At 34.4% G+C, this 23,318-nt stretch overlaps 1 long non-coding RNA gene across 1 annotated transcript; it reads right to left on the bottom strand.

Annotated features, from left to right (window-relative positions):
• On the bottom strand, positions 1–22,205 carry LOC141584991 (uncharacterized). The gene is made up of 3 exons (XR_012518272.1): positions 22,142–22,205; positions 16,401–16,465; positions 1–161 (listed from the first exon to the last, which is right to left on the bottom strand). It is a non-coding gene; the product is annotated as an uncharacterized LOC141584991 (long non-coding RNA).
• Positions 22,206–23,318: the final 1,113 nt, after the last annotated feature.

Genomic DNA, 23,318 nt, shown 5'->3' with positions numbered 1-23,318 from the left:
GTTCAGTGGTGAGTTTTCTCTGACATAAATTATTTCTCCCCTCAACATGCAAAGGAGAATCTTTCTGGCTGTGAGGATTGTATTTACTTCTGCTCTTGAAGAGCTGGGTATTTTACCCTGATTTAAGGCAGTTTTCACCATTCAAAATAGCACCATCCAATCTAGAAGTCAGAACAGGAGGTTAATAATTAGCTATATTTGGCATGGAGGTACCTACGTGATGATTGCATTTTAACAGGAAGTGAGAGCTGCTTCTCAACCTCAATCTTTCTCATCCATAAAATCACTAAGTTCTTCCAAATTTCTAGTCTGTGTCAATGGAAATATAGCCCCTCTACTCAGCACTCACCAGTTGACAGAGAAATATTGTAATATAAGCCACTGTCCTCACCGAATCCTGGGATGTATCATGGTTTTCAAGTTGCTTTATTTGTCCTTTTCTGACCCTGGCTGCCTGAGTAGAGACAGCTTTGGCTACAGACTCATGGAGGACAAGTGAAACTTGTCTTTCTGATCCCTTTTTGTCTTCCTGAGCGCAAGCAGGTATACTTCACATTACTAATTTTATGTTCTCCTCATGAGTACAATATACAGTGATCGGTCCATCTTTCCCCAGAGAACAAATAAAAAACAAGGGCTTAAGGGCTGCCTTAAAGTATCTGCAGCTATTTTGGGTATGTTCCTTCTCTGAGGCTGAGAAGAGTTCTTTTCAACTTTCAGGATGATGCTTAGATTCTGCATCAAGTCATCCGTCAGTTACAAGCTTAGTGGGTGTGTGCACTGGGCAGTATATCTGCATCCCCGCAGCTTTTTAGCCCACACTCAGGAAAGGCTGCTCAAACCTGACTTCCAAAAAGCCTCCAAAGTGGCAATTGCTATAAAAAGTTTCAAAATCCCCAGATTGGCAGGGTCTAGTCTGATGACACAGAAATCACCATCTGTGCCTGGCTGTCCTCCTGCATGAAAAAAGGAATATTCTTTCTCCTCCTCCTTTTCCTTTACCCCACCTTCTGAGGGATGTTAAGATCTGTCAGGGTGGGTTTGGTGACTAGCATGCTACTCACTTTTGTTCCTGCTCTCACATGTAGAAAATGAACCTGAACCAGGCCTTCTGAATCTAAAACCCCTGAGATGAGGGTTCTCTGGGCTTTGGGATCTAATTTAATTTTAAAAATTAAGACCTTTTCCACCAGCCTTCTGGCAGTGTTCTCTGGTTTTTATTACCCCTCAAACCATAGACTCAGATAGCCCACCACAATTCCTGAAGTTGTTTGCTTAATAAACAATATATCAGTCTGTTCCAGCTGCTATAACAAACTACCATAAACCAAATGACTATAAACAAGGATATTTATTTCTCATTGTTCCGGAGGCTGGGAAGTCCCAGATCAAGGTTCTGAGAGTTTCAGTGTCTGGATAAGGGCAAGTCCTAGATGGACTGGTTCCTAGATGGCATCTTCTCATTACAATTCTCACATGGTAAAAATACAAAGGAACTTTCTCAGCATCTTTTACTAGGGCATTAATCCCATTCATAAGGGCTTTGCCTCACATCTCCTAATATCATCATACTGAGGGTCAGGATGTCAACATAAGGATTTGGAAAGAAAAAAAACATTCAGTCCATTGCACAAAGATTATCTTTTGTTTTTTTGTTTGTTTTGTTTTTTGAGATGGAGTCTCACTCTGTCACCAGGCTGGAGTGCAGTGGCGCAATCACAGCTCACTACAACCTCTGCCTCCCAGATTCAAGGGATTCCCCAGCCTCAGCCTCCAGAGTAGCTGGGATGACAGGCATGTGCCACCACGCCTGACTAATTTTTCTGTTTTTAGTAAAGATGGGTTTCGCCATATTGGCCACACTGATCTCAAACTCCTCACCTCAACTGACCTTCTAGTCTGGGCCTACCAAAGTTCTGGGATTACAAGCGCGAGCCACCATGCCCGGACAAGAGTATATTAAAGATTGCCTACTTTAACACTCATTTCCTAAGTGTTTGTCAATTTTTGGCTTTGAGTATCTGTTATTGCTGTACCATATTATTAGTGAATCCTAGCTAAGATTCCAATGCTTTTCTCCTGTTGTGGCATTTTCTTCTGACTTGAAACCATTCATTTCTAGCAGGACATGGCTCGTGCAGAGGTGCAACAGCCTATACAACTGCTTGGCAGTACATCCAGGCTTGGGGTATGAGTATGATTATACTCCCAGAATTCAGGCAATATTGTTCATTACACATTTGTTCTTCTCCAGGGGCAGAGATTATTTTTTGAACATTTCAGGTGTCTGTCTTCTTCTTTGGTTTTCCTCTCTGTGTTATGTTTGAGTCTCACAGAGAAATTAATCTTACCAGAAGCCTTTTTAAGTCTACATTATTTAGTTGTTTAATTTCCCTGAATCTTCTGTTGCCTATCCTTTACCTGCTCAGGGTTTTTTTTTTTTTTTAACTATCTAAAATATACGTTCGAAGTTATTATCATCATAGTTCATTTTTATTCACCACATCAGTATTAACTTTGGAATTTTCACATATAACCTGCATACTAATTTTCCAAAAGGTTCACAGATGGCCTAAAACTGAGGTTAGCTTCAAATTCAAGGATTGCAATCAGCACATAGTGCATGTATGTATGCGACACAAGCGTTCTTAGCAATTCTAGAAATGATACCACATTTAGCAAGTCTAAATCTTACCTCCTAGAAGTCTGATATAAAATAAACGTCATGTTTATTTTATACAGAACAAGACATTACCAGCACGTCCTGATCATTAGTCTACGGGTAAAATTTTTATTTCTGTAATATTGTAGAAAACTGTTAACCATATTATTAAGTGTGAAATCTGTCTCTGACTTTAGTAAATTTAAGACACAGTTATATTTAAAAACAAATAATTTCAAATTTCAAACTATTACCTATTATATGAATTTGTGGAAGACTATAGACCTTCTGCAACATAAACTATTTTCTCTGGCTATATAAAGAAAACAGAACTTGTATGACCTTATGTACTTGCTTGACTTTTTTGTGTTCAGTTACATATCTTTATCAATCCATTTATTTACACATTTGAAGGCTGTGTATGTGGATATATGTGTGTATTCCAGAGAGAAATATACAGAAATAAACTATCTGAATGTGTATAGTTGCTTTATAGCAATAGCAGAGGCATATAATACTTAAATGTTCGCAAAACTAATGACCACTAGCTAAAATCACATTTCAAAATATATTTAAGTTAACACAACTTAAATTGGTTTTCCTGAAACTTTATCCACAGGGTAGGTAAAAATTTAATTTCAAATAATAGGGAGGTTCCCTCTTTTTCTTTGGGTAAGCCGATTGGAGCAGTTTACGTGAAGCTCAGAGAAAAGGTGGAAGGGCTTTTTATCTTTAACCCATCATGGTTGCATGTTGTCCACATATTGAAACCCACATCCATCTTTCAGTAGTCAGTGGCCTTGTCTCTTCTGTGCAAGCCTGGTGCAGGAGAATCTTTTCAAAGCCTAAAACTTCATTTTCTCGTGTGCATCCTCATTCGACAAACTGTGTCATAGAGCCCTTGACTGCTCCTCTGAGTGCTGTGGGGGATAAGGGTGGTAGGTGTTGCCACAACTACCCAATATTCAAATTATAAGATAATTTCTCTTTGTTGCCCCAAAACAAAAGCAAAAACAAAACAAAACTCTTACACTTTCTCTCCTCTGTAGACACTGAATAATCGCAGAATTGTCTCCTTACATGAGATTAGTCTTTTTAAGAAACCACTTTTAAAAAATCTAGCACTTTCTTTTGTGTCTCCGTAAATGCATTAATTTGTTCAAAAGGTATTTATGCCATGAAAGTTATCAGATACTGTTCTAGGAACTGAAAATACCATAGTAATCAAAACAAAGTCTCTCATGGAATGCACATTTCATCAGAAAGAACTTAGGCATTAAGTAAATGAATATATAAACATATAATATGTCAGGTAAGGTAAGTGCTATGAAAATGAGTAAAGTGAGTTAGGGTGTTGGGTTGTTTGAGTGAGTAGTGGAAGCTGTTTCTTTCATGTCAAGAGATCAGGGAAAGTGCTTGTTATAAAGTATTAATATTTGGGCAGAGATCTGATGATGGGAAGAGTCAAGCCATGTGACTATTTCTGGAAGGATATTTCTAGCAAAGAGAAGAATATTTGTAAAGACCCTGAGATAAGTGTGTGACTTGATTCAAGAAAGAACCAGGGCCAATTTGGCTGGGATTTAGTTGTTAATGCAGGGTGGGAAAAGCCCAAAAGCAGGACAGAGTGATAAACATGTGTATGCATTGGATTCCTTCCATAAAAGTGAGATTTAAGTTAGCTATAGTTGCTCATTGTCAGGTCTACCTTCCAGAATCAGCTGGCTATCTCTTCAAGGGAAAGAAGAAGTATAGCTGACAATCTCCTCTCCACATCTTATAAGTCAATTGCCAATGATTATGGGTTATTAATAGGAATTTTTTTACACAAACAATACAATGAAACACAAGATCTGCCATTTAATTAAATTCATTTTGTAATGCAACTTATTTTCTAGTTCTTGTTCAACTCTTCATTAGAATTTAATATAACTTTCACCTAATATTATACAATATTTATTTTTTCTGTCTCTTTTTTCTCTGTATGTTTCTCAGGTCCTCTCCAATCTGAATCCCAACCTCAGGTAACCTATAGATTAGTCTAAATCTTTATACATGTTTCTCCATGTTACACAAATATACAAATACATATAAAAATGTATTTATTTTCTGTTTATGTCATATATTTCTAGAAACATAGCATTAGGGACCACCTAATTTTTGGGTAATAATTTTTCTTTATTGCCCTTGCACCATGGAAATCCATCCAAGTCTTTATAATACCTTCATTATAGTTATGTCAATTTCCATATTTGTGGTACTTTGAGGAAAAAAATAAAGGATATGTTTATTTTTTTATCTTGGAAGATATTGTTAGGTTATCTTTCAAGTGGACCATAGCAATTTATGTCCTTGCCAGCACTGGATTTTAACATGTGCTTGTTTTTTTCTGCTAAAAGACAGGTACAAATTGATATGTCATTGTTGCATTATATTTATGTTTCTGTATGATTATTTGAATTTTTCCCCTTTATATATTAACTCTTTATCTCTTTTAAGTGTTTTTGTGTTTGGGGTGTTATTCTTTCTTATCAATCGGAGATACGTTTTTGCATATTTTGGCCAATTAATTATTAGATGATGACATTATATTGCAAACATTTCTCCGTTTACCACTTGCTAACGATATCTTTTGCTATGAAAATATATATTTTTTTATTCAGTTTTATTTATCTTTTGTTTTATAGATTCTGATTTAAATTTTTTTCAGTGTTACTGTGTTTGTTGTTACAAGAATAAGTATCATTGCAAAATACATGAAAGTACAGAAAACTATTATGAAGGAAATAATAATTACAAATATTACCAGTCCCCCACAAAATCAACAGATTAATGCATAATGTCCCATATAAATATGTAAAGATAAATGTATGCATATAAGTATAAGCACTTTACATGTATACTGTTTTTGAACAAAAATAAAATTAGACTTCATGCTTTGTAAGTGTGCATTTTATTCTTTTAATGTATTATAACCACAATTCCTTATCCAGGCCATTACATATTTACCAATGCAATATGTCAGCATGTTATTTGACCTTAGGAATAGTACATTATCCATTAAAAAAAAAATTCATGTGCATGAAGAAGGCTTCTAATATTGTGGCAATTTTAAAAAGTGCAACTATTATTTCTTTAGTGAAAAATGTTGCACTTATTCATATTTACCTTCTTAGGATGAAACCCTAAAAGGATAATGATTATATTAAAGGTCGAGATCAGTTTTAATTATTTTGAAATATTTTGCTACCTAATGAAAAACTGACCTTCAGAAAAGCTTTAGTGGTATATACCAAAGTAGCAATAAGTGACATACTCTTAGATCCACACACTCATTAATACTGATCTATAACGGTGTTATTCTATCAATCTAGTGATGAACAAAAGGTGAAACTTGCAGTTAAGCATATAGAATTGTTCTTACTTTATTTAAAAAATTAAGCTAACAAAAAAAGAGCACAAATAATATACAAATGATGTCATTACTGCTGCTGTGGTTGATGCTGTTGATATGGAGGCTGAGAAAGGCTCAAGAAAAAAATGAAACCTGTTAAGTATCTCATCATCATACATTTTACTGTTGTTTCCCTTGTCTGAATGGTGAAAGAGAATTCAAATACATTTTAATTATTTAAAGAAAAATACATGGAGATTTTAAAAAATACACAAATTCCAAGTCATCTGGGTAGAAAGTAATTTTTTATGATAACTCCAGCAAAAGTAATAAGAAAATAAAACAGGATTATGACTAGAAAGCAAATACAAAATGTAAATAAGAAAATAAGGGCAAACTGAATTCAATAAATATCAACATGAAGATGTTGTCCTTTAAAAAATTCTCATTATGTATAAAAAGTATCCAGCTGTATTTCTTTTTCCTGTTGCCTCCTTCTCAAATTTCACAGGAAATATTTTTGAAAAGATACATTTTTAAATTGATTCAATTGTTACTAATTGATAAAGATGAAGGAAATAGAAAGGGAGAGAAAGGGGAGGAAAAGCAAAGCTGGAAATGTAAGAAAAGAACATTCTATCTATGAGGAAAAAAAAGGAAAGGAATCGGGCAGTAGATTTCTAGCTGCACATAAAGTGGAGAGGGGGTGAAGCAAAAACGCTCTTTAATTTATTTTATGATCTAAGTAAGGATTGCTCCATTTTCTTTCTGAAAAGTATTCTGAGGCAATGTATTTCTTAGAGTCTCTTGCTCTTGCTCTCTTTGATTAGTAGAACTTCCCTCAATGCCTGCGTTTCAACAGACCTTGGTAAATTATGTTCCATAGACCTGTAACTCTTTAACACTCACTCTCATGTGTTTATCTTTCCGAGGTGAGAAAACTATGAATACAACAAAGTGTAACTGTTAGCTATGTTTCTCAAGAAAGCTTTGCCAAAATATGTATACACTTTTCTCAGAAAAATAAATTTTATATAATTACAGTAAATGAAGCCTGCAGTGCTTACAAAGTTCCAGTGAAAAACCTTGGGTCAAAAATTCAATCGGCTTGCTGTTACTGCTCTCACTGAAGGACATGGAAATACCCACTATAAAACCTATTATAATTAGGTAATAGAATTATAGTGAAATGCTTTTCAGGACAGGTTTTTAAATATTTTGAACATTACTTCTCTTTGAGGAGGTAGTAATTAATTTGGCAGTAAAACCCTCTCCCTACTGCTCCATAAAATGTGGAGAAACCAACTAGCAAAGTTTTAGAAGAGTATCTTTCATAAGAAGATAGCAGAAACCAAAATGATAATATATGAAAATTATGAAATAGTGTTTTAAAAAGAAAATATTAAGACAAAAATATTTTATCTCTTGGTATATTTTATCCTTAAATTTCTACCTCAGAAATTAGGCCCAACCTAAAGAAGAAATCTACTATTGACTTTGGCATACACCTAAATTGCTTGCTGAAAAGGATATGGCAAAAGAAGTTCACACATTCAGGACCTCATCAGACTTTATGAAACTGAGTTGCTCAGCTCATATGCCTAAGATTTGTTGGATATAAACAGCAGTCCAAAATGAAGAGAGAAAAAAAATTGGAGTGTACAGAATCTAAGAATTTATCATTTCTTTTCTTTCTTTTCTTTTTTTTTTCTTTTTTTTTTTTTTTGATATGGAGTCTCCCTCTGTCACACAGCCTGGAGTGCAATGGCGCGATCTCGGCTCACTGCAACCTCCGCCTCATGGGTTCAAGCAATTCTCCTGTCTCAGCCTCCTGAGTAGCTGGTATTCCAGATCTACTAGGCTACTATGCCTAGCTAATTTTTGTATTTTTATTAGAGACGGGATTTCACCTTCTTGGCCAGGCTGATCTTGAACTCCTGACCTCATGATCCACCCACCTCAGCCTCCCAAAGTGCTGGGATTACTGGCATGAGCCACTGTGCCCGGTTAATTTATCATTTCTTTTACCTGTCCATTCTCTGCTTGTCCTGGAAAACAAAGGGGCTGTCCCTCCTGAGGGACAGTGGGAGTTGTAGAGATGTTGTCATGAATGTCTAAGCAATAAAAGATTCTTGGCATTTTGGCATTCCCAATTCTTTTGGTCTCACATTTCGTGGGATACGAAAGATACTGCAGAGTGGGTTAGGGGTGCAGATAACAGCTTGAAATTTGTTCCTTTTACCCTTGATTGTTTTACAAAAAATTCTTGAAGTTATTCCGCAGTTAGGAATCATCTAGACAGCATGCAGAAACAAGTCAAATAGACTGAGAGTAAGAGACAAAAGTTTCCACATTTGTGATAGAAAACAGAACATGGCATGGAGAAGGTTATGGGCCATCTACAATGGAAGATTCTCAGATGACTTGTTCATCAAAAAGGTAACTACTTAGAGCATTAGTTAATAGAGAAACTCCTCTACATTTCAACTTGGAAATGATAAAGAATTCTAATCCAGAAAGAGGATAATATTCAATATTTTAGATATGGGTTAGATGTGGGAGAGTGAGATAAAGAACTAAGACAAAGAGACAAAAAAAGTCCCAATTCCCCAAAATCTTCCTCTCTCTGTAGGTGTAGCTAATAAAAAGAAGTCTAAAGACAATAAAATTTAAAATTCTATGCTTACACACATCTTACGTTATCACTTTCAACCTTGAGTGACTGTTTAATATGTGTGACTTAATCTTTCTGTTTTTACAGATAAGGATGTGTAATTTCTGAAATAGGGCAGGGACCTTGAAACTGAGTTGAACAAATGCATAATCTAATTAAGCTAAAACTAGTGCTGTGAGGCTCAGTCTCAAAAATTATTGTCTATGTGCTAAAGTCACCTTCTAAACATACAATTAAAAATAATTAATTCCAACATGAAACTCTCATTGATAAAAGAGTAGGGAAGATCTTTGTGAAACTTTCCTTTGAAGGCTGAATATATGATTTTCTAGGAATAGTTATGTGTCTGTATAAAAGTGTTTTAATATTTGTTTATTCCAAGATGAATTCCAACCTACTAAAACTAAAATGCAGTAAAACATTCAACTGGATATTAAAGCATGATTTGTTTTTCAAAAGAAACATGTATATTTTGAGTTCCCAACTGGAAATTGGTAGCATGCCAACAAATAGAAAAAATGTATTTTTTTCTTTATTTCTCCTAAAAAAAAAAATAAAAAAAAAATAAGCATACATGTGCAGAATGTGCAGGTTTGTTACATAGGTAAACGTGTGCCACGGTGGTTTGCCGCACATATTGACACATCCTCCAAATTCCCTCTCCTCACCCTCATGTCCCAACAAGCCCTGCTGTGTGTTGTTCCCCACTCTATGCTCATGTGTTCTCAATGTTCAACAACCACTTATGAGTGAGAGCATGTGATGTTTGGTTTTCTGTTCCTCTGTCAAGTTTGCTGAGGATGATGGCTTCAAGCTTCATCCATGTCCCTACAAAGGACATGATCTCATTTTTTATGGCTGCATAGTATTCCATGGTATATATGGACAACATTTTATTTTTATTTTTAAGTTCTGGGGTACATGTGCAGATCTTGCAGGATTGTTACATAGGTATACACATGCCATGGTGGTTTGCTGCCTCCATCCCCCCATCACCTACATTAGGTATTTCTCCTAATGTTATCCCTCCCCAATGTCCCCAATCCCTGCTATCCTTCACCTACCCACCCCCACCCTGCAACAGATCCCAGTGTGTGAAGTTCCCCTCCCTGGACAATATTGTTTTTATCGAGTCTATCATTAATGGGTATTTGGGTTGGTTCCATGTCTTTGCTATTGTACATCATGCTGCAATAAACACACATGTGCATGTGTCTTTATAGTAGCATGATTTATACTCCTTTGGGTATATACCCATTAATGGGATTGCTGGGCCAAATGATATTGCTGTTTCTAGATCCTTGAGGAATCACCATACTGTCTTCCACAATGGTTGAATTAATTTACATTTCCACCAACAGTTTAAAAACATTTATATTTCTCCACAGCCTCATCAACATCTCTTGTTTCCTGACTTTGTTTATTATACTTTAAATTCTGGGGTACATGTGCAGAAAGTGCAGATTTGTTAGTTATACATATGTCATGGTGGTTTTCTGCATCTATCACCCCATCATCTACCTATGATTGCCATTCTGAATGGCACGAGGTATCTCATTGTGGTTTTGAATTGCAGTTCACTGACGATAGTGATGTTGAGCTTTTTTACGTGTTTGTTGGTCACATAAATGTCTTCTTTTGAGAAGTGTCTGTTCCTATACTTTGCCCACTTTTTGATGGGGATGTCTTTTTTTTTTAATAAATATGTTTGAGTTCCTTGTAAATTATTGATATTAGACCTTTATCAGATGGGTAGATTGCAAAATTTTTTTCCAATCTGTAGGTTGTCTGTTTATTCTGACAATAGTTTCTTTTGCTGCGCAGAAGCTCTGTAGTTTAAATAGATCCCATTTGTAAATTTTGGCTTTTACAAAATTGCTTTTGGCATTTTTGTCACGATGTTTTTGCCCATGCCTATGCCCTGAATGGTATTGCCTAGGTTTTCTTCTAGGGTTTTTATGGTTTGGGGTTTTACATTTAAATCTTTAATCCATCTTGAGTTTATTTTTGTATAAGATGTAAAGAAGGGTTCCAGTTTCAGGTTACTCCATATGGCTAGCCAGTTTTCTCAGCACCATTTACTGAATAGGAGATCTTTTCCCAATTGCCTTATTTTGGTAAGGTTTTTCAAAAATCAGATGGTTGTAGATGTGTTGTGTTATTTCTGAGGTCTCTATTCTCCGTTGGTCTATATGTCTATTTTCATACCAGTCCATGCTGTTTTGGTTACTGTAGCCTTGTAGTATACTTTGAAGTCAGGTAGCATAATGCCTCCAGCATCATTGTTCTTTTGCTTAGGATTATCTTGCCTATACAGGGTCTTCTTTGATTCCATATGAAATTTAAAATAGTTTTTTTTATAATTCTGTGAAGAATTTCAATGGTAGTTTGATAAGAATAGCATTGAATCTATAGATTACTTTGGGTACTATGGCCATTTTCATGATAGTGAGTCTTCCTATCCATGAATATGGAATATTTTTCCATTTGTTTGTGTCATCATTTATTTCTTTGAGCCATGATTTTCAGTTCTCCAAAGAGATCCTACACATCCCTTGTTAGATGTATTCCTATGTATTTTATTCTGTTTGTAGCAATTGTGATTGGGAGTCATTTATAATTTGGATATCTACTTGTGTATTGTTGGTGTAAAGGAATACTTGCGATTTTTGCACATTGATTTTATATCTTGAGACTTAGCTAAAGTTGTTTATCAGTTCAAGAAATTTTTGGACTGAGATGATAGTATTTTCTAAATATAAAATTATGTCATCTGCACACAGAAACAATTTGACTTCCTCTCTTCCTATTTGAATACGCTTTATTACCTTCTCTTGCCTGATTGCCTTGGCTAGAACTTTAAATACTACGTTGAATAGGAGTACTGATAGACAGTATCCTTGTCTTATATCAGTTTTCAAAGGGAATGCTTCCAGGTTTTGTCCATTCAATATAATATTGACTGTGGGTTTGTCATAAATAGCTCTTATTCTTTTGAGATATTTTCCATCAATACTTAGTTTACTGAGTTTTTAACATCAAGGGATGTTGAATTGTATCAAAGGCTTTTCTAAATGTATTTAGATAATCATGTGGTTTTTGTCTTTGGTTATGTTTATATGATGGATTACAATTATTGATTTGTGTATGTTGAACCAGCCTTGCATCCCAGGGATGAAGCTTGATCATGGTGGATAAGCTTTTTGATGTGCTGCTGGATTCAGTTTGCCAGTGTTTTATTGAGGATTTTCACATTGATGTTCATCATGGATATTGGTCTGAGTTTTCTTTTTATGTTTCGTCTCTTCCTGCTTTTGGTATCAGGATGATGCTAGCATCATAAAATGAGTTAGGGAGGACTCCCTTCTTTTCAATTGTTTGGAATAGTTTCAAAAGGAATGGTTCCAGCTCCTCTTTGTATTTCAGTAGAATTCAACTGTGAATCTGTCTGGTCCTGGGCTCTTTTTGGTTGGTAGGCTATTAATTACTGTCTCAATTTCAGAGCTTGTTACTGGTCTACCAGGGATTCAAATTCTTCCTGGTTTAGTCTTGGTAGAGAGTATGCATCCAGAAATGTACTCATTTTTTTTCTAGGTTTTCTAGTTTATTTGCATAGAGGTGTTTATAGTTTACTCTAATGGTAGTTTGTATTCCTGTGGTGGCACTGGTGATAACCCCTTGATCATTTTTTATTGTGTCTATATTTATTTTTCTCTCTCTTCTTATTAGTCTAGCTAACAGTTTATCTATTTTGTTAATCTTTTTAAAAACCCAGCTCCCGGATTCACTGATTTTTAGGAATGTTTTTCATGTCTATCTCTTTTTCAGTTCTTCTCTGATTTTAGCTATTTCTGGTTTTCTGTTAGCTTTTGGATTAGTTTGCTCTTGTCTCTCTAGCTCTTTTATTTGTTATGTTAGTGTGTCAATTTTGATCTTTCTAGCTTTCTGATGTGAGCATTTAGTGCTACAAATTTCCCTCTTAACACTGCTTTTAGCACTGGCCACAGACTGCCACAGCTAGTGTATTGGGCTGTGGGGACAAGTCTCGGGACCAAGCTGTCCAGGTTTCCTGGCTCCAGCAGAGGGAAAGCACAGCCTGGAGCTATAGAAATGGGTGCAGCCTTTCTGTGCAGGAAGCTTCGCATATGAGGCACTTGCCAGTCCCAGTGCTGGCTGCTGCCCCTCACCCAAGAAGTTCAAATGGCTTAGACAGCAGGAAGTGGTAGTCGGTGCTGGTTGCCCTTCCCCACAGGAGTTTGACAGGCTTAAGCATATACCAGCTGAGCATATAAGAATCCGCATGTTCCAGTTTGGGATGCTAGGCCCAGGTGGCATGGGTTCATGAGTGGGATCTTCTGATCTGTGGGTTGCACAGTTCCATGGACAAAGCACAGTTTCCCTGTCTACATAGTGGCTCACTCATCGCCTCTCTTGGATGGGGAAGGGGGCCCTCCTTCCCCATGTGGCTCTCAGGTGGGCTACGCACCACACTGCTCTTCCTTCTCTCTGTGGATCACACCAACTCTCTAGTCAATTTCAATAACAGAACCTGGTTCCCTTGGTTGCTGGTGAAGGATTCATATGCTTAATTTGTTTTTATTTGATAGGAGACTCCAAAAGGCTTCTAGTCTGCCATCTTGGGTCCCACCTCCCAAAAAGTTGTAATTTTTATCCCAAGCCTTCATTCTACAAATTGAAACAATATAACATTACCAATTAAGAATAAACTTACTAAATTCAATTTTTTTCCTCAGGCTTTCCTTTCATTCTCCAATTCCCAGATCCCAATTTTTAGAAGTCTTAAAGTAAAATGAGGGTGGGAAACAAGATAAGATTGGATCTGGTCCTCTGTCTACACTAGTTATTTTCTCATCATGCCATGTGCTGTGGAACTCTCTGTATCCCTCATCTCTAGTCTTAGGTCCAAGACGCCTCATCCTATCAGCTCAGTCTCTTCAATCCCATTAGGCCCAAGCACTGTATCTGTAGCACTTCAGATTCTAACAATCCTTATAGCTTGATTTACACACAAAAGATGTGCTAGCAGATTGAATTAGCAGAAATTCAAAGGTTATGTATTTGAAACAAGGAAAGACTAAGATAAAATAACTTGTAAATTATCAGTAAAATAATTTCTCAACTTAAACTAATTGCAATAGTTCCTCCAGATAATTGTTTGCAATTGGTAAAATTATTCTGAAATGTATTTGGATAACTAACAGGTTGCAACAAATATTTGAATTGTAAATTTGGAGACATGAGGGGCTTAATGACTCCTTCAGATAATAATACTAATAAATTAGCCATGGCATAATCACCAAAATTATTGATGAAAAAAACTGAGGTCAATGAGGAAATTGACAATCAATAATAAAAACAAGGGTATATTTAATAATCTAAACTGTGATAAAGTATCAAAGTTAGTGAGGAAAGATGAAATGGTTTAATAATATGTTAGGATAGTTGATTGATTATATGGAAAAAATCTCAAGCCATATATCAGGCATCAGATGAATTAATTATTCAAACATAAAATGTCAAATAAAATATGAATTTAGTATTAAATAAAGATATTCCAATCCTAATATACAACAAAATTTCCCAAAAAACACTAATTGACTTAATACATATGAGGTTAAGGAGATTACTAAATATCTTGGGGAGAGATGAATGTGAGGATGAGACTGCTGATGTGGGAGTGCAATGCCTTCCAAGTTAGTGTCAGATATTAATGCAAGATATGCACCAATTTGGCTCAAAAAGACAGAGATTACAAAAGAGTGACAATTTAGTGAGCTAACTTGTATCCCTAATGAGCTTCCAAAAAGTTCTGTTAGTTGGTAATTAATAAAGCCTAAGTCATATTAGTCAGGGGTCTATAGGCTTAACATGTATACAATTGCATGCCTCTTTCAAGAATAGGCAGGTGAAGCGTTAGATAGCTTAAACCACTACTTATTCATATAACTAGTCAAGCAGAACTATTACAGTTTTGAAATTAGGTGGCTTTTAATTGACAGCATTTTTTTTCTTCTATGAGATTCCAAAAACTATAAAACAACGCTGAAGACATTTTAGTACACCTAAAGATCTGGGACCAAATTAAACTATTTTTCTCTAAGTGACTTCATACCACATTTATGTATTATCACTTTTTTTTCACTTTTGTTTTTTAAACATTGCTTTTAGTTTTTTCTTGTGTGAGTTATCTCTCTGATTTTGGGGGAACCCTATGAAAAAATTGATCTGCTAAATACCAATATAGTTTTGTAAATAAATACAAATAAAATATTTTGTCACATTTAGCCAGGGTTCTTGATGTTATGCTAACATCTTCAATGCTTTAAAGAGTGTGTTTGATAAATATGTTCCGACAAGACTTCAGATGTAGATTTTTAGGTCCACTGCATATTTAAGCTAGAGATGATAACATCACTAAAGGAAAGGGGAAGAGACGAGCCTTAAAGAAAAATATTTATCAACTGTTTACCAAAATCTCACCTATGAATCATCTATCCACATGAATATCACCTTGGTGCTTACAAAAATGCTACAACTAAACTGGGAGGCAAGCCTATAAAATCAGAATTTGTTAGTCAAGTCCAGGAGACTACATTTATAAAAAAACACTCTCTTGTTATTTTATATATTGAAATGTAGGAAACACTCAGTTATAGAATTGCTACAGGAAGAGGAGCCTGTGATGAGGGTCTTAAAAGAAGTGGTCAGAGGAGTGGAATAAGTAATTCAGAAGAAAATTGATTTCATTTGTTGAATCAAGAAATGTATGTTTATTTCAGCACTGTTCACAATAGCAAAGACTTGGAACCAACCCAAATGTACATCAGTGACAGACTGGATAATGAAAATGTGGCACATATATGCCATGGAATACTATGCAGCCATAAAAAGGATGAGCTCATGTCCTTTGCAAGGACATGGATGAAGCTGGAAACCATTATTCTCAGTAAACTAACACAAGAACAGAAAAACAAACATCACATGTTCTCACTCATAAGTGGGAGTTGAACAATGAGAACACATGGACACAAGGAGGGGAATATCACACACAGGGGCCTATTGAGGGATAGGGAGCTTGGGGAGGGATAGCATTAGGAGAAATATATAATGTAGATGATGGGTTGATGGGTACAGCAAACCACCATGGCATGTGTATACCTATGTAACTAACCTGCATGTTCTGCACATGTACCCCAGAACTTAAGTATAATGAAAAAAAAAAAGTGAAAGAGGAAATGGAATAATGAAATCATGCTGACATACAAACACTTACAAAAAAGTCAAGGACTGTTGGAATAAGAAATTGTGTTGAGAAAGTCAATATCAACTCAAAGATAGAACAGTTGCTAACTTTCACTGAAATCATGTTCTAATGTAGAAAATCATGCATACATATAGTGATAATGAAAGGAAATAACCATTAAGGGCAATTCAGGGGTTACTTTATAACATGACAATAATTTCTCAAATAATCATAGCATAATCTAATAGGTTATAAAGCAATTGATCATAAACAAAAGGAATAAATAGATTAATGATGAACTGAACCCTTCTATAAGCTCTCAAAAGCCAAATGTGTATCTCTCAGAATGTATATATACACCACAGAATCAGAAAATGCTATAAATCAAGCTCTAACACCACTATACCTGAAATGGCAAAAATATCTCCCAGAAGATGAACTCTTAAGATGTCTGGACAACCCAGAGTATTCCTAGGAAAGAAAATAAAGCTTAAGGAATTGAATACGTAAAGTATAAGCAAAATTTAAGGGGGGAAGTAATAATTATCTGGAATATAATAATTATGCAGATAGGTTAAACATCATTGAGAGAAAGAATTATAGCATAGTTTCGTGAATACAACAATGACCAAAGTAATTAGTTGTATTATAGTCAGCAAAACTTACTATGAAATATTTTAAAATGTAAATATATTATTAAAAGCTTATTGTAATAATATCTGAAAGTTATTAAAATACTTTTTATTCACCACAGAAATTAGAACAAAATGCATAGAAAAACTTTATCCTATTAGTATTCTGATTATCATTATTGTTACTAATTGACAACTAGGTATTTTTCTATAAGGAGAAAGATTTTGTTATTACTACACATTTGATATGATAATAAATATGAACCTGAAGGATGTAGACATTCCGTATTCTGCTTAAGCAAAAAATTTTCAATTATTTCTAATTTATAAGACTTTTCTTTTGAATAGTAAAATATTCAGAAATCACCAAGAAAAAAAAAGAAAGCACATATCCACAACTATAATTAGGAAAGAAAGACTAATTACTGAAATGCCTTCACCCTTAAGGTTCATGTTTCTAGTAAGCTTAAATTGAATTATCTCCAAATCTTCTCACTTTTGAAAGGGACACATAATTTTAAAATACAGGAAAACCCCATTTCAGGTTTCATAAGGCCTATTTTGTATTCATTCTCATGCTTGAATTGCTATGACTATGTCAAAGGAATAGATATATTTAGGCCTGAATGAAATTTCTTTATAATGTTTTCCATGGACTGAGCTATTTTCAGAACAATTGGGAACCATTATGCAGCTATATACAGAGGTTTTATAGGCCTTTTGTTGAAACTTTACAAATGTAATGTTACATAGGGGAGTATAATATGCCATTTTTTGATATAAATTCTTTGCATTTTAATATTGAGTAAGTACGATGCATAACTTGGCTAGTTCATGCTCAAGGCCATCACCTCTTAAAAAAACTCAGATTTAAAAAAAAAAAAAAAAAAACATAGTACCATGTATTTAGAAAATTATAATTGGTTCAGTAAGGAGTATATCTATTTTAGCACAAGTTCTAGTGTTATTACATTTCATAAGATAGCCTTTATTTAAGAATTTGTTGTGCCTCCATTCTTTTCAGTAATAACTGGTTTCAATGAAGAGTGTATTATAGTGTATTATTAACCCATTTACTCTTGGACTTTCCTCCCACCTATCTTTCTTTCTGCCTCTTTAAGCTGTCAGTCCATTGTATTCAATGGAGCATCAGAAAATACCAGGTTCTTTCAGCAGCACAGCAGGTGCATATTTATGAAGCATATCTGATATATTCAGCAACAGTCAACAGATTAATGTCACTGCTCACAATCCTTGTTAAAAAAAGGTGGGGGGAACAGTGATATAAAAATAAAATTGCTATTTATTTTACACATTTGAAGACAATTTTAGAAAATGTGGTGAAATAGTCTCTCCAGATTCCTGAATGACTGCGTGTATCACTTTTTTCCAACCTAATTCGTAGACCCATTTTGACTTTAAATATATTAATCACTTGTTCATTTTTTTAAAAGTAACCTGGACTATATATAAGCCATGCAAAGGAATGAAGTCAGACTCTTAACTCAAACATACATAAAAACTTCTTAAACTAGTCAAAGACCAAAATATGACAGCTAAAGCTATAAAACTATAACGAGAAGTCATAGGGGTAAACCTATATGATGCTGGGTTCAGCAATGGATTATTAGATATGACACCAAAGGTAGAATAAAAGAGATAAATTGGACTTAATCAAAGTGAAAAAAAAATTTTTTGCTTCACAGGACACCATTAAGACAGTAAAAAATACAACCCATAGACTAGGAGAAATATTGTAATTCATATATCTGATAATGGATTTGTATCCAGAATATATAAAGAACTCTGATAACTCAATAACAAAAAGACAATCCAAATAAGAATGGGAAAAATATTCAAACAGACATTTTTCTAAGTAAGATATACGAATAACCAGTAAGCATGTGAAAAAAAAAAATGCTCAACATAACTAGACATCAGGGAAATGCAAATCAAAACCACAATGGCATACCACTTCCAATTGACTAGAATGGCTAGTATAAAAAAGCCATGTAATAACAAACATTGGTAGTGGGAATGTAAAAAATGTTGCAGTCACCTTGGAAAATAGCCTGTACTTACTCAAATTATTAAACAGAGAGTTACTATATGATCTACCTATTCTAAGATATATGATACTTAAAAATCATATAACTAGTTATATACCTATAACTAAGAGTTATATAGCTCTATAACTCTTATGGAACTAAGAGTTATATACCTAAAAGTAATGAAAACATATATCCACATACAAATATGAACACAAATGTATAAAGCAGTATTATTTATAATAGCCAAATTGTGGAAATAGCTCAAATGTCTATCAGTTGATGAATGAATAAACAAAAAGTGGTATATTCATATAATGAAGTGTAATTTGGACATCAAACAGGAATAAAGTAATATTGGGTGTCAGGGCAGAATGCTATGGTCTAAATGTTTGAAATCAAAACTCATGTGTTAAAACCTAATTCCTAAGTTGATGGTATTAGAAGACAGGGCCTTTCAGAGGTGATTAAGTCATGTGGCATCAAACCTCATGAATGGGGTCAGGCCCTTATAAAAGAGACCTCAGAGAGCTAGCTAAACCTCTCTATTATGTTAAAACACAGTGAGAAGGCACCCTCTATAAGCCAGAAAGAAAACTGTCACCAGACTCCAAATCTGCTGCTGCCTTGATCTTGGACTTCCTAACCTTCAGAACCGTGAGAAATAAATGTCTGTTGTTTAGACATCACCTAATTTACAGTAGTTTGTTGTAAAAGCCTGTATTGACCAAGAATATTGCCTGTTACACAATTTTATTCAGATGAAATGCCCAGAATAGGTAAATTTGTAGAAACAAAATCAGATTACAGTTTTCCTGAGACTGGGTAGAGGTTGATAGCTAAAGGGTACAGACTTTCTTTTCAAAGTGACAAAAATGTTCCACTGTTGACAATGGTGATGGTTCCACACATCTGTGATTGCACAAAAATTCACTGTGCAACTTCAATGGCCAAATACTACAGCATGTAAATTACATTTCAAAAAAAATTGTCAAAAAATAATGAGTTTGGATTTTTTTTTAATCACACAATTTATGCTTGTGTGATTTTTTTGTAACTCCTAAGGGCAGAGTTTGAGTTTCTATTGATTCCACTTGGTATTTTGTGCTTTTCTTTTTAAATATGCCTAATGATTGTGCAGTATTATTATGTTGTGATTTCAATTTCCATTTATCTGATGGCAAATAAACATTTCTTATATGTTGATTTTGTAATTTGATACTCTCCTTTTGTGAAGTACCTGTTTAAAGACTTAATCCATTTTTCTGTTGTGATTTTGTCTTTCTCTTAAAGATTCATAGACGTTCTTTATAAATTCTGGAGGCAAAACCTTTGTTTGCAAAAGACACTGCAAATAACTGCTTCCATTTTTTTGCCTGCTTTCACACCCTTTAATGTTTCTTACTAAACAGAAATTGTTATTTTAATATAGTCCACATCACAATATTTTTTTATGGTTAATGCTGTTGATAGCCTAAGAAAACTTTGCCTATGCCAAGGTCATGAAGATATTCTCCTGTGTTTTCTCTTTGAAATATTAGTCATTTTTTTCACATATTCATGCAAGTAAATATGTAGCTTGAAATAGACGTCAATATTTAGTTTCCTTTCTCCATATGGATATCCAATTAGCCCAGAATCAATTATGGAAAAAGTATGTCTTTTCCTTATTATATTACTGTGATACCTTAATCATAAATTAAATAACACTATATCTTCAGGTCTATTTCCTTGCTCCTATTATTTTTCACTTGTAAGAATTGTATATTTAGCAGTTGTAGGAAGCAGTAATATCCTACAAATATTGTTTTAGGCAAAGGTTGACAGTACTGATCAGGTTATCTATGTCTTTATAGAGTTTTAAAAATATATGTTTTATTAATTACTGAGAAAACAATGTTAAATTATCTGTGAAGATTAGAATTATTCTACTTTTCCAATTAATTTTGGAAATTTTTGCTTTGTGTATTTTGATGTTATTTATATTTCAAGTATAAAAAATAATAAGTAAATTATCCGGGATTTTATCCACAGGCAAATATTTAATTTTAGGTTTTATTTTTAAAAACAAATTCAGGACTATTACTTTTTTTCAATTTATTCTTGTGTCATTTTTTGTAACTTGTATACATTCAGATGACTGTCCATCTTATCTAAGTTGTTAAATTAATTGAAATTAGTTCTTTTTAATATTATATTATGATTTTATCTTCTTTAAGATGATAATTAAGTTGTTCATAAATGTATTGTATAATTTCACAAACTTGGGGATTTTCTAGGTTATTTCAATGTGGTCAGAGACTACAATTTAAATTCTTTCAATTCACTGCAAGTGTTAAGTTTTATTTTATAAACCAGCATATTGTCAGTCTTGATGACTTTCTTATGTGTATTTGAATAAAACGCATTTTCTGTCATTGTTGGATGCAATGTCTCATATATTCCAATTAGAACATATTCTTTGAAATCAGTGCCCTCTTTTTACTTTTCTAATCTGACAGATGTTTGTTTCTGTGGTTCACTTTCGTCTACCAGCTACTGAAGAAGATATCTTAAAGTGTCAAACTATTAATGTGGCTATATGCCCCATTTGCTTTAAAAAAATTTTGCTTTATATATTTTGAAGCTCCTTTATGGGGTACAGAGGATTTTGAATCAAAACATGTTTCTCATAGATTGATATCTTCATCTTACTGAAATGCACCTTTTTAGATTTAGTGACGCTTTTTGCATAAAAGTTTGAGGTAATCAATAGCACTCATAAGTATATCTAGTCATTGAGAGAATTAACGTATTGCAAATTAATATTGAGATATCACACAGAGATATATACGGAAGCACCAAAACTAAATATAAAAGCAAATTAAGGAATGTGAAGATTGAGGGAATATTTTCTAATATAATTATCTTTTATATGTTTTCCCCAACTCTCTAGTTTTGTTTTTGTTTTTGTTTTTGTTTTTTTGAGACAGAGTTTTGCTCTTGTTGCCCAGGGTGGAGTGCAATGGCACCATTTTGGCTCACTGCAACCTCCGCCTCCAGGGTTCAAGCACTTTTCCTGCCTCAGCCTCCCAAGTAGCTGGGATTACAGGCATGCACCACCACATCCAGCTAATTTTGTATTTTTAATACAGATGGTTGTTTCTCCATGTTGGTCAGGCTGGTCTTGAATTCCTGACCTCAAGTGATCCACCCACCTTGTCTTCCCAAAGTGCTGGGATTATAGGTGTGAGCCACCGTGCTCAGTCTCTCCACTTTTTTGTGTGTGTATTTCTTTTTACTCGTAAAAAGCTGGATTTACCAGCTACTATATTTTCTAGGAATGTATTACCCAAGCATTAAAAGTCATGTTTTTGTTTTTCTCTAACAGTCATATGTCACCAAAATTTACATTATTTATACAACACAAATATCTCTGAAATAACTACAAATGTGGCCAAAATTGTTAAAATCTGGGTAAAACCTACCTCATGGCTTTGAGCTCATCATTTCAGACTTTGTCTTTTTGTATTGCCAACCTCTCTTGATTCTTAGGGGTTTTAGTATGCTTTCTGAGTTCCTAGATTCTGTCAACATGAAACCACAATAAAACCATTATTTTCTTATCAAAATTGTGGACACTTGCGAGTATATAACCTGTCCCCCCAAGACAATCTACTCTATAACCTCAGAAGTCTGATTTGTGTTAGATCATTGTTGGGTCAGACCCACAGACCCTGACCCAGCCACGGATGAACAAATGCACTCAGACACAGATATACAGTGAAAGAGCAGGCTAGGGGTTTGGGCCTCTCACAGACGTCAAGGAGGGTGCTATAAAGTGTTAGTAGCTGCAGCCTTCAGAAGCTGGCACTGTGGGCATTTATTCAGTACAGATTTAATGACAAAAGCTTTGAGTTAACATACTTGTGGATAATTAACATGGTTGCCCTCCCCAGAGAGAGCAGTCTTACAGATGATTAAAAGCCAAGTTTTGAGGCCTAAGTAAACTAACTTATTTAGATTAGCTTCTTTATATCCCCTAGTTATCTAACTTAAGCTATTAGGCACCCAATAAGAGAATTTGCCTGCCTTCAGCCACATCCTATTCCAAGGCATTTGCAAGATCCTCTGGCTTTCCAAGAAGGTTTGCATTCATTTTACAATTTTTCCCACCACCCTGACTGAGCTCCTAGAGGTGATGACTAGTTTGGCAGCAAAAGATATTTTAAGGAGTTAGTGAAGAACAAACAGTTGGTTGAAGTTTTACCTTTACCTGATTATTAGAAATCATCATTTGATTAGCTCATATGTAGTTACATTTTACATGCAAGATGTACAACCCTTGTATATATGTTATATAAACAATGGGTTTTCTTCCTTACACATCATAGTTTTTGAAACTATGTTTTTTTTCTTATCTATTATACTGTTTTCTTTTAGTTTCACCTTCTACTCATACACACAAATAAAATCTAGTACAATAATCGCCCTTTATCTGCAGTTTCACTTTCCACAGTTTCAGTTACCCACAGTTAAGTGCTATTCAAAAATACCAAATGGAAAATTCCAGAAATAAACAATGTATAAATTTTAATGGAAAGACTTTAGGAATTCTCACATCAGGCCTCTCCACTTTGTCCCACCTGGAATGTTAAGTCATCC

The sequence above is a fragment of the Saimiri boliviensis genome, chromosome 7 (assembly GCF_048565385.1).
Source record: "Saimiri boliviensis isolate mSaiBol1 chromosome 7, mSaiBol1.pri, whole genome shotgun sequence".
In the NCBI taxonomy this organism is placed as follows: Eukaryota; Metazoa; Chordata; class Mammalia; order Primates; family Cebidae; genus Saimiri; species Saimiri boliviensis.
This window is presented reverse-complemented; position numbering and strand designations above follow the sequence as displayed.